At 36.2% G+C, this 14,178-nt stretch overlaps 1 pseudogene across 1 annotated transcript; it reads left to right on the forward strand.

Annotated features, from left to right (window-relative positions):
- Nucleotides 1-10,375: 10,375 nt before the first annotated feature.
- On the forward strand, nucleotides 10,376-12,789 carry LOC307179695 (large ribosomal subunit protein eL33-like; annotated as a pseudogene). The gene has a single exon. The product of its transcript is annotated as a large ribosomal subunit protein eL33-like (transcript).
- The last annotated feature ends 1,389 nt before the right edge of the window (nucleotides 12,790-14,178 follow it).

The raw sequence follows: 14,178 nt of genomic DNA on the forward strand, positions 1-14,178 counted from the left end.
GTCTGGCTCCCTTGCCATCATTTTTACTTCATCCATCTAACAGAAATTGCACAAAAACCACCAACTACATTCCATCTCAAATTTCTCTCAAGTCTATAATGAACTCGTATCCTATTTTGCATGAATCCCTTTCAGCCTAACCACATCACACTCAGCATCTCACCTGAGAATGTAACACAAATCTGTCATCTGAGCAATACTGAAATCTTGCTGTAACACAACTAGCTGCAGTGTTTAGGAAATTGCATTGTTTTGGAGAGAAAACCTGAGAAATCATGATCCATCTAGAAATACCTCTATACCTTACAGCATCCTTTTATCACTACCATGCCAAGAGGACCAGAACTCACACTGGCAGTAACAGGAAGGGAATAACACTGGAAATATATCGGATGTTGGGTTCAAGTGCTATGACAATGGCAGCAAGATTTTGCACATAATTTCGAAAGAAACCCTACCATAGTACAATATAAGGCTATCCTCAAGAATTCATCTGGACCTACTTTGTAACCTCCCTGTGTCTCTCACTTTCCTTGCCACTTTTGTCTGTTATTATTCCTCAGAAGCATATCTTTATGTTTTCCCTTATTTGAGTTGCAATACCCTGTCTTATGAAGGTTGTCCTGGTCCTTAGGTTCATGCTTCCCCTAAATCTACCTATTCACTCTTTACTGTTACATTCCTGGCACCTAGGACAATGTTGGTACATAGTACATGTGCTCATTTGATGGTGCCTCTATCCTATGTGTTCCTTACTCCTGTTTCAGTTCCAAAAGCTAAAACAGTGCCCCCTAAAGTAGCATAAAGGATCTGCACTAACTTTAATCATCAAAGGAAAACTATTCATAAAAGTTCATAATAGTTAAGTTAAAGATAGGAGAAAGTGCAGAAAAATCCTCTGTGAAGAAAAATAAGGACCAAATGATGTTTTTCAATTGTTTACAATGCTCTCTAGGAGCTGAAGTTTGTGAAAAAACCGTAACTAGTGGTTTCTAAGAAGGTGGTTACCTTTGTCAGGGTGCTCAGGAAAGGCCCCTGTGAGGATATTTTAGTAAGAGAACCAAATAACGAGAAGCAGAGAACCATGCACAAACTTGAGAGAAGATCATTCCAGGCACGAAGAAGAGCAAGTTCAAAGGCCCTGAAGCAGGGGTGAGCTCAGCATGTTCTAGTGATAAGGACCGGCAAATGAAGTGATGGTAAGAGGTACTACCCAAATTAAAGAACATTAAAAAAACAATTAATATTTAAGGATGAGATATGTTATTTTTTCATATCAATAACCTGGAAATTGTGAGATATGCTGTCCAGAGATTTGAAAGAAAGAAATTAGTTCCTTCACCCACAGTAATATACAAGGAAACATTTACTAGGCATATGTTATGTAAGTTTCCTTAATTTACAATTTTTAATAAATTTTATTGAAGAATAGCATACTTATACAGAGGTGCCCAAAGCCTAAGAGCAATCAGTACACATATTCATTTAACAGTTGTAATTATGTACCTGGCCATGTTCTAAGCACTGGGTACAGGGGCGAAATGAAAGATATCACACATCTTTCATGCAGCACTTATCTGAAAGGCAGGAGATAGAAAATAGATACATAAACAAACAAATAAATAAAATCATTTCTCATGTTGGTCACTGCTATGATGTGAGTATAGCCGGGTAACTATAGTAACAACTCACTATATTTGGCCTTACTGATATTAGAATAGAAAAAGAAAACTACAACCTTGGTTTTCATTTTTAGTATATACAAGTATCACCTGAGGAACTTGTTAGGCATTCTACCCAAGGCTCCACCACAGAAACTAATTCAGTAAGTTTGTTGGGGCCTGGATATCGGCATCTTAATTAACATCTATGGAACCTTAAGCAGCTGAATGCATAGGGAAAAACATTTTAAAAGAATGATCTAGGGGCTTCCCTGGTGGCACAGTGGTTGAGAGTCTGCCTGCCGATGCAGGGGACAAGGGTTCGTGACCCGGTCCGGGAAGATCCCACACGCCACGGAGCGGCTGGGCCCGTGAGCCATGGCCGCTGAGCCTGCGCATCCGGAGCCTGTGCTCCGCAACAGGAGAGGCCACAACAGTGAGAGGCCTGCGTACTGCAAAAAAAAAGAAACACGGCCAATGAATGTTTAAGTATATAAATGGAAATAATTGTTGTAAATTAGAGTAATGACACGTGTAAATGACAAAATATATGACACTATAACTGATAAAATTTTGATCTCAAATACAAACACTCACACACACAAATATATAAAGTTACCAGCCACAGTCTGCTAAATAAGTGCTTATAATTTAAAAAAAGCTTACCCATAATAATAGAAATCACCAACCATATTAAAAAAAAACATAGAAACACAAATAAAAGCAATTTTGTTACCATTGCATGTTGCAGTTAAGACTTCAAAAATAAATTTCAGTAATACACAATGCTATCTCAACTTATGGCAGTGTGTACTGGCTCATTCCTACTTCAGTGCAATCTGGTTAGGTGCAAAAATACTTCTGAGAATCAGACTACATGAATAATATTGTAATAAATAATATATTAAAAGGCTCTAGAATTATATTGTTACATGGAAATATAAATATTCTATAAATTTCAGGAGTCAAAATGAGTATATGTTTCAACAAATTGTGTGTGTAAAAATATATGCATAAATATTAACAAGAACTGAAATAGAAATTTATAGGATGCAAAATATTTTTGCTTTTCATGTTCACCGGTGTTTTGTTTTTCTAAAAGTTTCTGAATTATCTTAGGCAATAGATAATTAAAATTCTTATCAATAGAAAAGAAGCCTTATCTCATGTGAGGAAATGTTAATTTGTTTCTTTCTGTTAATGAGCCCAGAATCAGTGTCCTGTGACAGTTATTTATTCATTTCTCTCTGGGTGACACAACCTTCAGAATAACATTTACTTCTTGTCTTCCTGGCATCTCAATCTAAAAACCTAAGGAAATAAGATCACATTTCAGCATTTCCCTCACTAAAGATTTTTATTGGTCAAGAGAATTGCTGTTCTCAAAACAACAAATGACACTCAATATGGAAAATCGTCCATCATTTTCCAGATTTGGGAGTCCCATCTTGCTAGCTTCACCAGATGCTGTGCCCTTGCCTCTACTGGACTTAGATTCGCATCCACTTACCTGTGATGAGTCTTATGTTTCCAAAGGATAGGATAAAGGGTATGCCCTCAACAAATACAACTATTTGTCCCTGGCTGGGCATCTGACCCAAATCCTATCTCTTCACCAATTGTTAGTTCAACCTGCCAGCTGCGGAAACCTTAAGATGGGAGAAAATATTTGCAAATGAAGTAACTGACAAGGGATTAATCTCTAAAATACACAAATATCTCATGTAGCTCAATATCAAAAAAAAAACAACCCACAACCCAATCAAAAAAATGGGTGGAAGATTGAAATAGGCATTTCTCCAAAGAAGACGTACAGATGGCCAAAAAGCACATGAAAAGATGCTCAACATTGCTAATTCTTAGAGAAATGCAAATCAAAACTGCAGTGAGGTATCAACTCACACCAGTCAGAATGGCCATCATCAAAAAATCTACAAACAATAAATGCTGGAGAGGGTGTGGAGAAAAGGGAACCCTTCTACACTGTTGGTGGGAATGTAAATTGGTACAGCCACTATGGAGAACAGTATGGAGATTCCTTAAAAAACTAAAAATAGAACTATCATATGACCCAGCAATCCCACTCCTAGGCATATACCTAGAGAAAACCATAATTCGAAAAGATACATGCACCCCTATGTTCACTGTAGCACTATTTACAATAGCCAGGTCATGGAAGCAACCTAGATGTCCATCAATAGAGGAATGGATAAAGAGGATGTGGTACATATATACAATGGAATACTACTCAGCCATAAAAAAGAACAAATTAATATTATTTGCAACATGGATGGACCTAGAGATTGTCATACTGAGTGAAGTAAGTCAGACACAGAAAGAGAAATATCATATGATATCGCTTATATGTGGAATCTGAAAGAAGCGTACAAATGAACTTATTTACAAAACAGAACTAGAGTCACAGATGCAGAAAATAAACTTATGGTTACCAGGGTATGATGGGGGGGAGGGATAAATTGGGAGATTGGGATCGTCATATACACATTACTATAAATAAAATAGATAACTAATAAGGACCTAGTGTACAGCACAGGGAATTCTACTCAATACTCTGCAATGGTTTATATGGGAAAAGAATCTACAATAAGAGTGGATATATGAAAAAAAAAAAAAAAAAGAATTATACTTGTCCTTTTCCTCAAGGCCTAAAAAGAATGGAAGAATCTAGATCCTAGCTTCACAGTACTTGAAACCTAACCTGACTTTTCTAAATTCTCCGTAAGGAAAGGGGTTTCAAAAGCAAAGGGAAAGATAAAATGTATAACCTTAGACATTTTTCATTGTTGCCTAAAGATCTGGTACTCTGTGAGAGCAGGGCTGAAAGAAGGCATTGGTCGGTGACCAGACTGTGTAATCTTAGCATTTCAGAATTCTCCCTGAATATAGATGTGAGGGGAGAAAAAGCTCATCAGTGTTTGCCAGTCTGAAAATTGTTTTCCAAATATTTGCATAATAATGCCTATACTGGTCTCATAGCATCTCTAAGATTTTTTTCTTTTAAATATCTTACTTTCCCTCTTTGTTTCAAAAAACGTTTAAAAAGATTTATATAGTTGCTTAACACACTCCAAGTTATCTGAGAAACTTTTTAGACTTGAGTAGTGGGAGGAGGTGAAAACAATTTGTGAAGTATCTGATTGGGAAGGGCACCTAGAGAAAAAATTTAAAGTACGCATGTAAATAACATTTATATGAAAAATTTAAAAGACTATCATCATTTTTCCCAGACCATGATATTGCTCAGCTATATGATTTTTGCTGGAACATAAGGAAGTGGACAAGCAGAGGGAAGCTTGGAACTTAAAAAGTAAGTTACAACTTTGCCTGATAGTTTCTAAGAGGAAATTATTTATGTCTCTTTTAATACAGGGATAATAAGGGGAAGTGGAAGTCTACAGAAGATAGAGGAAAAGGCTATAAAATTTTTGATACTTGAATAAGTTATTTTAATTCCCAGATGAGGATCCAGTGACAAGTACCATAAAATCAGGATGACCCAATAAAGACTCGTGATGAGCTAATTTTACTCAAGAATGAGGAAAAAATCAGCATGAATAATAACTGAAGATTAGAGGAAAATGTATTTAATACACTTAACTCTGTAAAAAAAAATTCTGACCTAAATTATATATTATTCATTTAAATGCACAGTATTTAAATGCACTAGATAGTAATTCTCATAGACACTCAGTATAGCTTTGTTAAGCACTCTTTGTGTTTTAAAAGAGTAGGAAAGGGGCTTTGGTTTAAATCTCCCAGTTAATCATGCTCATAAGGAAGGAAGAGGTTAGCTCGGCTATCTCCACACACCAGGTGGATAAATATGGACATTTGAAATATAATGCCCAGAAGATAAAATTTTTAAAAATCCTTCAGTTGTAGCCTACAAAATACATAAAAACTTTAAAAAATATTAGTGTATATATATATCCAAACTGTCTTTAGGTTTTCAGCTAGATCAGTTTTGCTAGCTGGTAACTTTAGAAAATGTAGGAAAGCCCACCTAACAGCTGCTGTTATGATTATGATTCCTCATCTTTGAAGCATACTTTCAGTGAATAGTATTCTAAGCTCTATGTTAGGTTTGATGAGGAAGTTAATTACATTCTTGAACTTCCCTGGATGGATTCAGATGTCACAATCTATTTTTTTTCATGGTTTGGGCCAGAGATAGAGTCAGAAATATGTTCACTGTGACCAGGAAAAAGATCTAATCTCTCAAATTAATATTTTTAATAGTATTTATTACTGCTTAGCAGTAATTCTTCTCCCAATTTGCTTCCACATATGGACATGGAGTATTTCCCCCTTTTACAGCCATTCCTCTTCTACAATGTTTCTATCAAAAAGTCATGTTTCTAAGGGCTGCATCTGGAGTTCCAGTGTTGAAAGTGTTTTCATCAGAGAACAGATAACCAGCAATAACTTCACTTGCCTTGTGATGCTCCATCTTCTACAGAAGAATCTATCTTCCCTCACAAAGCATATTCTATAAGATCCAGCACTAAACACGTGCTAATATTAAAGAACAGAATCTCCTACTTAGATAATCAGTACTTTTACTCCTATTTCTCATTTTAATTCCTATACTCAGATACTCCTCTTAAGTGCTTTCATACTAACTGTTACCTATTTGGTTTATAAATTGTAACGTCTGCCACGAAAATACCAGACATTTCTCATGCACTTTGGGTTCCATTTAGGATGTTAGGATTCTCTTTGTAGTTGAATTGTGAAAATATTATTTGTAGATTTATATTGAACTTTGAGTTTTGTGGAATCATATAAATCAAAACTATTTACCCCATGGCCTGACCATAGAATTTAGTGGGTATCATTTAATTTTTCAATTTTAGCCCTATATTTGACAAAAGCATGCATTTATTAATAAGTTTCCATCAGTAACAGTGATATGGTATATTTAGAATCTTTCTTCTGGATTTTTTTCTAGTCATATTTTCTTCTAGCTGTAAAACCAGACAAAATTCTAATCCAATCCCATTTCTTTTATTTACAAACAGTCAAAATTTGAACATTACTTAAACTCTCTCACTTTGTTTCCTTAATCTGTGTAATAAGCGTAATACCACTGTCATAGGCCATTATAAAGATTCAATGACTATATATAAAGTAGATAACGAATAAGGACCTACTCAATACTCTGTAATGACCTATATGGGAAAAGAATCTAAAAAAGAGTAGATACTCGTATATGTAAACTGATTCGCTTTGCTGTACAGAAGAAACTAACACAACATTGTAAATCAACTACACTCCAATAAAAATTTAAAAAAAATAATAATTAAAAAAGTCTTAAAATAAATAAGATACAAGGATGTAATGTATAGCATAGGGACTATAGTCAATATTTTATAATACCTTTAAATGGAGTATAATCTATAAAAATATTGAATCATTATGTTGTACACCTGAAACTAACATAATATTGTAAATAACTACACTTCAGTAAAAAATACAGTAATGTAAAAAAAAGATTCAGTGAGAGGTTATGCTCAGTAAACATTACTTCCCTTAATCTAACATTTTAAAACTTTTTTTATAATTAAATTTTTTAGAGGTAATAGTAGATTCACATGGAGTTGTAAAAAACGATACAGAAATTTCTTCTTACCTTTTAACCAATTTTCCTCAATGGAAACATTTTTCAAAATTGTCGTACAATATCACAGCCAGGATATAACATTGATAGAAGCCACAGCTCTTGTGCACATTTCCCCAGTTTTATCTGTGCTACTGTGTGTGGGTAGCGTGTGTGTGTTTAAAATTTTATTTTAAAGTAATTTTAAACTTATGAAAAGCTAAAAGAATAATACTAGGAGCATTTTTTATTTTTCCTAAATCATTTTAAGTTGCCAACCTGATGCCCCATCGCCTACCAAATATATAAGTATGAATACCCAACAAACAAGGCCATTGTTCCACATAACTGCGCTATTACCATCAAAATCATGAATTTAACATGGGTACATTATTATCTAATCTACAAAGTTTATTCAAGTTTCACCATTTTCCAACAATATCCTTTCTAGAAAAGAATCCAATTCTATTCAGTTGGCACATCTGTTAAGTCCTGTTCACATTGGATCTATTCTTCCATCTTTACTTGACTTACATGATTTGACACTTTTAAAAATTGTAGGTCAGTTATTTTATAGTATGTCCCCTCAATTTGGGTTTGTCTGATTTTTCTTCATGACTAGATTCAAGTTAAGTATTTTTGGCAGGAGTATCAGAAAAGTAATACCAAATTATTCTCACTGCATTCTATCAACTGATAAGCAAATTCACTGTGTGCCATTGCTGGGGATATTAAACATTAGCACGTGATCAAATAGTTTCTTCCAGGTTTCCCCAGTTGTAAAGATCCTCTCTTTTACCTTTATAATTGATAAGCATTTTGCGCAGAAGTTCTTTGAATTTATAGAAATATCTTGTGCATCATTTAACTCTCACCAAAATGTTTTACATGCATTGATGTTTTTGGCTGAGTTACTTATTACTGTGATAACTGCCAGATGATTTTCTTATTCTGTAGTTTTCTCCTCAATTTATTAGTTGGCATTCCACTGTTACGAAAATCTTTCACCTCTGCTCATTTAGTCATTCATTCACTTATTCATGCATTCATATCTGTATGTACTGGTGGATTTCTGTTTTATTCAATTGATTATAATATGTTGCTATTACTACTTATTTTAATGCTCAAACTGTCCCAGATTTGACCAGTGCGGATATCAGGCTGGTTTGTGTATCTTTGGACATGGTTCTATCATATGGGGAACATTTCTTTATTTTCTGGTACATCAAAATGTTCTTGGCTCATCCGTTTCTTCCCTTCCCCAGTCCAGGAATCGGAAGTTTCTCCAAGGAGCTCTGGTTCCTTTTAGTGGAGAATGGCATTTATAAAGCAAGATCTGAGTGAAAGATATGCTCATTGCTACTCGAGTATCTCTGCTCCCAGGCTCTCTCAGGACAGAGCTAGGATATATATGAACTATGTTATATACAATTATATTATCTATCCCCAGATCTTCCTTCCTTCCTCCCTCCTTCCCTCCCTTCCTTCCTATCTTCCTTGCTTTTTTCTATTTGTCATCTATTGAAAACTATAAATTCACATTAATATTTCCATATCTAATCTAACATTACAGGGCTCATTCTAGTTTTCTTTTTTTCCATATTTGTGACTCCCTTTTCTATCAGCAATAAATCGGACTCAATTTTTCTCAACATAAATAACTATTTGATTATTTACCTTCATAGGTACTCAACTCATATCAAAGCTACCGTCACCCTCCTCTCTACCCTCCCCATCTGTCCGCCACCGGTGTGACAAACTTCTCAAGCTGCTTACTTTCTGAATACCTTACACTAGCAACTACCACTTCACTCCTCCTCATGCATGCCATTCTCACCCCACTCAATCTTCAGTCTTTCACATAAGATGCCACTACGCACCTCCGCCTTCAGACATCTTCCTCAACTCTCTCATCCTCGAATAACCAGGCCAGGCTGCCACCAGTGCACCCAAGCCTCCAGACACTCTGGTACCTCACTCAGATTCTCAAAGCCTCCCTTAGGCACTGCCCATAACACTGTATGGATGACAGTTTTTTCACATCTTCACCTAGTAGTTTGTTGACCAAATTAGGAAGAAAGGAATGGAGGAAATGAGGAAGTAAAGGAAAAAAAGGTGCACAGAAAGAAGGAAAGGAAGGATTTTGTTTTAAATCAGGGATCTATAGACCCCGATCTTACACTATACATAAAAATCAACTAAAATGGATTAAAAACTTAAACATAAGACCTGAAACCATAAAACTCCTAAGAGAAAACACAGGGGAAAAACCTCCCTGACATTGACCTTGGAAATGATTTTTTGAATACGACACCAAAAGCTTAGGCAACGAAAGCATAAATAAACAAACTAAAAATTTCTACATAGGAAAGGAAACCATCAACAAAATGAAAAGGCAACCCATGGAATGGGAGAAAATATTTGAAAACCATAAATCTGATAAACCATATAACTGAAAACCATATATCTGATACCCAAAATATGTAAGAAACTCATACAACTCAGTAGCAAAACAAACTCAAATAAAAAATGGGCAAAAGAGCTGAATAGACATTTTTCCAGAGAAGATATACAAATTACCATTAGATATATGAAAAGGTGCTCAACATCACTAATCATCAGAGAAATGGAAATCAAGATCATAATGAGATCTCACCTCACATCAGTTAAATAACCATTATCAAAAAGACAGAAAAGGGGCTTCCCTGGTGGTGCAGTGGTTGAGAGTCCGCCTGCCGATGCAGGGGACAAGGGTTCGTGCCCCGGTCCGGGAAGATCCCACATGCCATGGAGCGGCTGGGCCCGTGAGCCATGGCCGCTGAGCCTGCGCGTCCGGAGCCTGTGCTCTGCAACGGGAGAGGCCACAACGGGGAGAGGCCCGCGTATGGCAAAAAAAAAAAAAAAAAAAAAAAGACAAAAAAGGTAACATGTGTTAGGGAGGATGTGGAGAAAGGGGGACCCTTATATACTTTTGATGGGATTGTAAACTGGTATACCAATTATGGAAAACAGTATGGAGGTTCCTCAAAAAATTAAAAATAGAACTACCTTATGATCCAGAAATCCCTGTTCTGGGTATATACCCAATGAAAATTAAAGCAGTACCTTAATTTTATGCTCCCATATCCATTGCAGCATTATTCACAATAGCTGAAATACAAAAACAACCTAAGTGTCCATTGATGAATGATTGAGTAAAGAAGTGTTTGTATGTACATACAATGAAATACTCAGCTTTAAAAAAAGGAGATTCTGCCATTTGCGACAACATGCATGAAAATGGAAGACATTATGCTAAGTGAAATAAGCCAGAATCAGAAAGAAAAATACTGCCTGATCTCATTTATATGTGAATCTTAAAAAAGTTGAATACATAGAAACAGAGTAGAACAGTGTTCACCAAGAGCTGGGAAGTGGAGGAAATGGGGAGCTGTTGGTCAAACGGTATGATGTTTCCGTTATGTAGAATGGATAAGATCTGGAGATCTAATTACAGCATTGTAACTATAGTGAATGGTACTGGATTGTGTACTGGAAATTTTCTCAGAGAGTGGATTTCAGGTGCTCTTACAACAACAACATGTTAACTGTGTGAGGAGGTGGATATGTTAATTAACTTGAATGTAGTAATCATTTCACTATATATATGTCTATATCTCAAAACACCATGCTGTGCACCTTAAATACATACAATTTTTATTTAAAAAGAAACAAATAAAAATAAAAGTAGAATTACCTTGAGATCCAGCAATTCCACTTCTAGAATTTATCCAAAAGAATTGAAATCAGTATCCAAAAAGTTTTAGTACCCCTATGTTCATTGCAGCATTATTCACAATATTTCCAAGTTGTGGAAACAATTAAAAGTCCATTAACAGATGACTGTGTAAAGAAACTATGGAATATACATCTAATGGAATATTATTTAGCCTTAAAAAAGACAGGAATTCTGCAATGCATGACCATATGAATGAAGCTTAAGGACAAACTAAGTGAAATAAGCCAGTTACAGAAGACAGGTATGGCTTGATTCCATTTGTATGAGGTATCTATGAATAATCTCTAAATAGCTGCTGTACAATATTGTACCTAGAGTCAACAATAACATATTGTACATTTAAAAAATTTTTAAGAGGTAGGTCTCATGTTAAATGTTATTTCCGTAATAAAAATTTAAATTTAAATTAAAAAAATACTTTCATTTTTCAACCATCTTGGACCCTGTGGAGGCCTGCTGGGAGCAGGACTTCTAAAACAACAAATATGTCTGGAAGGCTGTGGTCCAAGGTCATTCTTGGTGGCTATAAGCAGTGTCTGTGGAACCAGAGGGAGCACACAGGTCTCCTGAAAATTGAAGGTATATATGCTTGAGATGAAACTGAATTCTATCTAGGCAAGAGATGTGCTTATGTATACAAAGCAAAGAACAACACAGTAATTCCTGGTGGAAAACCTAAAAAAAACAGAGTAATCTGGGGAAAGATAACTTGTGCTCATGGAAACAGTGGCATGGTTCATGCCAAATTCTGAAGCAACCTTCCTACTAAGGCCATTGGACACAGAATTCGTGTGTTGCTGTACCCGTCAAAGATTTAAACTTACTGAAAAATAAATAAAAGTGTGGATTTGTTCCCTTGTAAAAAATAAAATAAAAAAATAGAACCATTCTGATCTCAGTGTCTAGCATAGGACTGTACTGATTGAATACAAGGTAATAAATATTTGATGAATAAGAAAAAATTTTTAAAAACCAATCAAGAGATTTATTTATCACCTATATCAATAGAGATATGAGAGGAAAATTGTTCTCTTTTTAACTGGCAGTGTGGTTGTGTAAGGGAGAACGAGTAGTGAAGGAAAAAGTTAATTTAGGATATTTAAAATAGGCCAAGAGTTGCCCCCTGAAAAGTTTACAGAATTGTCACAATTTGGCATTAGAGTCCACAACCACCTATAAAAATTAATAAAAAGACATCTTGATTAAAACATTGTCAGGAAGCCAGAAGGGGAGCTCTCCACCCTACAAGGATTGCAGATCCCGACAGGAAGAAGAAAGACGTCCTCTTCCGTCTGGCAAGAGCTCAGCCAATGAGAGACTGTCACAACTCAGCCAACGAAAAGCCACTATACTTGGCACTCTCAATTCCTCCAATGGACTCTTTGTTTAGTACAGCCCTCCCAACTTCCTCTTCTCCTCTTTAAAAGAGTTCTCCTCTCCTTGCTGCAGGGAGACTTGTGAGTGGCTCACCGTTGCAATTCTTTGCTGATCCTGAATAAACCCATTTTTTGCTGGAGAAATAACTGGCAGTCTGTTTGTTTAAGGTCAACACTCCCCATTTTGTGCTTTTCTGTCTCACATATTGTGGACACCTAGCACCCTCATGGACTCTCCCCACCTTGCCTCCACCTATTAGCCAAGGATTTGAAACTCATTCTCATATTGTAAATAAGCAAAAGCCAATTTTTTTTCCTTAGATAATGAATATGCAGAGACGAGGTGCTAAGTATTCTTTATCTACCTCACATCTTTTTCTAAACAGATGGCTTCTCTAGGCACCAATCTTGCCTTTCTTCTCCATCATGCTTAAATCTGAGGTCATGGCTCGGTTTTTGACCTGTATCTCATAACTCATTCCTCCCTAGCTCCATTTTTGACCTATATCTCATATCTCATTCCTCCCTATCTCCACCAGACCATGCTCTAGATAGTATTCATAGCTAGTTCTTGCTTCTTAATAAACGAAAAGATAGAAGGAAATGACTTCTCACCTGCCCAGGGGAAAAACTGATTGCAGACACTATGGGTGAAGTATGGAAAAATGAATCAATGATAGGGCCCTTTGTGTCCTTTCTGACATTACGGAGGAAGACAGGCTACAGAAGACAAGCACAGGTAGGACAGCGCACCAGTTTGTCTGGCAATGGATCAGCGGTGCAAAAGGCAGCAGAGTTTATACACAGAGACCACGATGAGACCCCAGAGAAGTGGTTCTGAGAAGCTTAAACATATGCTCCTGTTGCCTCTGCTGATGGTGTGGTGATCTCACACTCAGACCTTCAGTCAGACTTTCTTTAGATTTTCCTTCCCCTACAGTTTCTCGGCAGTGAGGTGTTTCACTGAACGTCTGGAGTAGCAGCATAGGAAAGTGTCATAAAAATGGAGGAAATTAAACGAAACATGCCCGGTAGGAGCCGAGCATGAATGCACCAGTTCTTGTTCTTCATTGCTGTTCTTTCCAGATGTGGAGAATTTTCGTGAAATGGAAGAAATAAAAAAAGAATGGTTAGTGGTGTCTAAAAATATGTAATTGGATTCAATGACTATTGTGCTGGAAAGGTGTTTTTCAGAAGTACTTCCTGGAGAGAAAAGACATAGGAGAAATTATATTTCGCCTGGCCTGGCAACATTATTTTCCACGCTGAGGACTGTGAATGTTTTATCTGGCTGTCATCCTATTGGCTTTGCTGAAAAATTTAACCCTTTGAACATATGTTAAGAACCGAGTGCCAAGGTAGCTGTTCAGTGTCTCCACCTCAGCTTCTAGTTGGCTGGCATTGCTGCATATTTAAAAAAATAAGATATATTGCTGTGGAATACAGGGGAATATTTTCTTTATGGATAGAACCTTAATGGAAATGTGGAAAAGAGTCACTAATGTCTTAAAAAGTTTCTTTGTATTTAAGTTGCTTGAAATCTTCTTACCTTTCGCTCAGTGCTGTTGACTGGGGTTTTTACCTCCTGCTGTTGACAGGGTTTACCTTTTTGAAGGAAAGTCATTTTCTCGATAATTTTCTCAGTGGTTCTAATACCACTCATGATGAGTGATTAAACTTCACTTGGTCTTTTTCCTCTTTCTAATTCCACTCACAGACAGTTTTCCTTACCTGAAAGGGGAA

The sequence above is a fragment of the Stenella coeruleoalba genome (assembly GCF_951394435.1).
Source record: "Stenella coeruleoalba genome assembly, chromosome: 21".
In the NCBI taxonomy this organism is placed as follows: domain Eukaryota; kingdom Metazoa; phylum Chordata; class Mammalia; order Artiodactyla; family Delphinidae; genus Stenella; species Stenella coeruleoalba.